Raw genomic sequence first — 4,378 nt, 5'->3', positions numbered from 1 at the left:
GTCTGCAAAGCTCTTTGCTTTTTCCTGAGGGTCACAATACGGCAGGCTGCCTCCATGCCATACATCGTTTTCCTATTCAAAGCATCATTTTCCTATTTAAGCCATCATTTTCTTATTCAATTTCCTATTTCTCTTCCTTTCACAGTTCCCCAGAAGATTTCTTTTTAAAAAATATTTATTTTATTTATGCATACAAGAACTGGGGTACAGGCCAGAGGTGTGTGTGTGTGGGGGTGAGAGGATTCACCAGAAACAGACTGGAGAGCAGAACAGGCAGACTGACTGAAATAACACTGCTGAGGGGAGCAGTGGGTGAGCCAGGAGAGGTCTGCGGCACCATGTGGGTAGTTCCCTGGCCGGGGATCAAACTCGTGCTGCAGTGGCTGCGGATAGATCCATAGATTGCATCCATGAACCCCTTGAGCCACCAGGGCGCCCCCCCCCCCCAGAAGATTTCTGCTTATATTTCTCTGACCAGAACTGTGTCACACAGATGCAAAAGAGGCTATAAGAGTGAGTGTTGAGCTTTTCTTTAAAAGACATGGATTGGGGCCTCCCTGGTGGCACAAGAGGTTAAGTAGCAGCACTATGAAGCTATCTGCAGCCACAGCAGGCTGAGTTGGGTCCCTGGCCAGGTAGCTGCCCACATGGTGCAGCAGACCTCTCCTGGCTCGTCTACTGCTCCCCTCAGCAGGGTATTTCAGCAGATCTGCCTGTTCTGCTCCCCACTCTTATCTCTGGTGAGTCCTCTCACAGCCCCTCTCCCCCAACCTCTGGCCTATACCCCAGCTCTTGTATGCATAAATAAATAAAATAAATCTTTTTTTAAAAGATTTATTTATTTATGCATACAAGAACTGGGGTACAGGCCAAAGGTGCAGGGAGTGACAGGATTCACCAGAGACAGAGTGGGGAGCAGAACAGGCAGATTGACTGAAATACACTGCTGAGGGGACCAGCAGGCGAGTCAGGAGAGGTCTGCTGCACCATGTGGGTAGCTCCCCGGCCAGTCTGGGATCAAACTCATGCTGCAGAGGCTGTGGACAGCTTCATAGGTTGCGTCTTCACCCCTTGTGCCACCAGGGAGGCCCCAATCATCAGCCTTTTGAGACTTCGCAGCTGAGGCCCCAGACATATTGGGCAATCTCCACTGCAAAGTCCTCATCAAGTGAGGTTCTTGCAAACTGCAACTTTAAGTGAAACAAGGTATCCTTGCTATTTCCTCCCACATCTGCCAGGATTGTGTTTTTTCTCATCAAGGAGAAACATAAAAAAGGATATTGGAAACAACATTACTTGGGGACCTGCTGTACTCTGTTTTTTTGAATTTCTGACCACAGAATCTGTGTGCCTAGTGAAAGGGTTATTTTACATGAACTACTTTGGGGTGATTTGTTACAAAACAACAATAACTGATACAATGAACACAGGCCCAGCCAACAAACTCTTAAAAGAGAGATTTTTGTTGCAGTATAGTGTAGAAAAAGAAAAGTGCAAATATCATAAGTATTGCTTAATGAGTTTTCACAAGCAAAACATACCTGTGGAACCAGCACTCCTCCATTCATGAAATCAAACATTATCAGTATCCCAGAAGTCTCCCATATACTCCCTTTCAACTGCTAACTCTCCCCTCTGAGTGTAACTACTACTTTGACTTTTAACAGCACAGATTAGTTTTGCTTGTTTTTCTACCACATAGAAATGATCTAGGCAGTCTATAGTCTGGTGTCTGACTTCTTTCACTCAATATTAAGTGGGTTTCTTCTGAACTATTTTTTTTTAAGATTTATTTATTTATTTATACAAGCACTGGGTACAGTCAGAAACATGCGAGGGTGAGAAAATTCACCAGAGCCAGAGCAGAACAGGCAGACTGACGAAGTACACTGCTGAGGGGAGCAGCGGGTGGCAGGAGAGGTCTGCGTGCCATGTGGAACCCTCGCCCAGTGGCCGGGGATCGAACCAGCGCTGCAGAGGCTGCGTGCGGACAGCTTCGCAACCCAGTGCTCTGCCGCAGCGCCACCAGGAGGCCCTCTTCTGTACTATTACGTATAATTATAACTTGTAAATTTTGATTGCTTATAAATTTGTCCACTCTGTTGATGGGCATATGAGGAGATACATTTTTCCTTGAACCATTTTCAATTTGAGTGTCCAAAATTTGCATCCAAGAGTCCTATAGTAATCCCACATCTGCAAACCCAGGCAATTCTGAGCTCCTGACATTTGAATATATTCCAGTCATTAAGTAATAAAAGAACGTTTGAGTTGGGCCTCCCTTGTGGCACAGGGGTTGAAGTCTCAGTGCTATCAAGCTATCAATAGCCATTGCAACATGAGTTCGATCCCCGGCCAGGGAGCTGACCCACATGGCACAGCAGACCTCTCCTGTCTCACCCGCTGCTCCCCATCAGCAGTGTATTTCAGTAGATCTGCCTGCTCTGTTCCCCACTCTCTCTGGTGAACCCTCTCACTCCCCACACCTCTGTCCTGCATCCCAGTTCTTGTATGCATAAATAATATAAATCTTAAAAAAAAAAAATTTGAGTTATCCATTCTGTCATTCAACATGTATTTTGAGCACCTACTATATAGGCAGAATATCATTTAAGTAGAGGGATTTGCAACCTAATTGGACAAACAGGCCCCTGCCTCATAGATTGTCCATTCTAGTGGAAATGACAGACACGAACACAAATTAAAACAATAAACACATACTCTGATAAACACTAAATAGCTAATAAACAGCATGCTGAAACAATAAATAGCATGTTATTCATTGTTCAGGATGGAACTGTGTGGAATGAACACATCTTAGATGGATGTTTCAGTGAAAACCTCTGAGGAGATGCTATGTGAACTGAGATCTGGCATATAGAATTGAGCCATCTGAAGAACTTCAAGGATGATTTTTCAAGCAAGATAGATAGGGAATGTGAAGGTCCCTAAATGAAAAAGACCTTGATCTCCTGTTAGAAGAAAGGTTAGTGGGGCTGGAGTGAGTAGGAGAGAGGGAAAATGATAGACAAGGTTGGTGAAGTGATAAGGCACCAGATCATGTAATGCCTTATATGTCATAGGGAGGCATTTGAATTTTAAACCAAATGCAATGACAAGCCAGTATGAGGGCACTAACTATATAATCAGATTTATGTTTTTAAAAGTTTGCATTTTTAAATAAGCCTTCACATTTCTGATCAATAAATTTTCAATAAGACAATGCAATGGAGGAAAGAATAATGTCTTTAACCAATGGTATTGGGACAACTGGATATCCACATGGGAAAGAATGAAGTTGGACTTCTAGCTCATGCCATATACAAAGTAACTCAAAATGGATCACAGACTTAAGTGTAAGAGCAAAAATTATAAAACTCTTGGAAGAAAATATAGAGGTAAATCTTTTTTTTAAAAAAATTGTTATTGAAGTACCTTTTGTTAAAGATTTTTATTTATTTATTTATTTATTTGTGCAAAGAAGAACTGGGGTGCAGGCCATATTTGTGGGGGAGTAATGAAAGGATTCACCAGAGACAGAGTGGGGAGCAGAACAGGCAGCTCCATGAAATACACTGCTGAGGGGAGCAGCAGGGAGACAGGAGAGGTCAGCTGCATCATATGGATTAGCTCCCTGGCCAGGGATTGAACTCATGCTGTAGTGTCTGGTGATAGCTTGATAGCACTGAGACTTTAACCTCTGTGCCACAAGGGAGGCCTGAAGTAAAAAAATTCAATTAATTTTTTTCTTACATCATTGTAGTCCTCATAGTTCTCCTGCCATGAAATATCACTATTTTATATCCTTACTAGTGTTCTTTTTTTTTTAAAGATTTACTTATTTATTCATACAAGAACTGGGGTACAGGCCAGAGGTGTGTGGGGTAAAAGGATTCACTAGAGACACAGTAGGGAGCAGAACAGGCAGACTGAGTGAAATACACTGTTGAGGAGAGCAGCGGGCGAGTCAGGAGAGGTCTGTTGCACCATGTGGGTTGCTCCCTGGCTGGGGATAGAAATCATGCTGTAGTGGCTGCGGATAGTTCCATAGATTGCATCTTAACCCCTTGCGCCACCAGGGAGACCCTCCTTGCACAATATAGGATTTCTTTTGTGCCCACAGGTGTAGTCACCGTAGGTAGCCCTCCCACTGCTGAAGTACACACAGTCCGTTGTGTTCTTCCCCACATCTCCTTGTTTTCAACCCTCTCTATCCTCCCTCTCACCCCCTAAAAGCTGAATACCTATGATCAATTTTTCAAGGGTTGGTGATAAAGCTTGTCTTTGTCTGACTCTTTGTTTGGCTTTTATATAGTCCACATAAAAGTCACACTATCTAATATTTATCTTTCTCTTGGTTTATTTCCCTTCTAGCTCT

Source organism: Talpa europaea, assembly GCF_964194135.1.
Source record: "Talpa europaea genome assembly, chromosome: 9".
NCBI classification, from domain to species: Eukaryota; Metazoa; Chordata; class Mammalia; order Eulipotyphla; family Talpidae; genus Talpa; species Talpa europaea.
The sequence above is the reverse complement of the archived record's forward strand: the minus strand, read 5'-3'. Positions refer to the sequence as shown.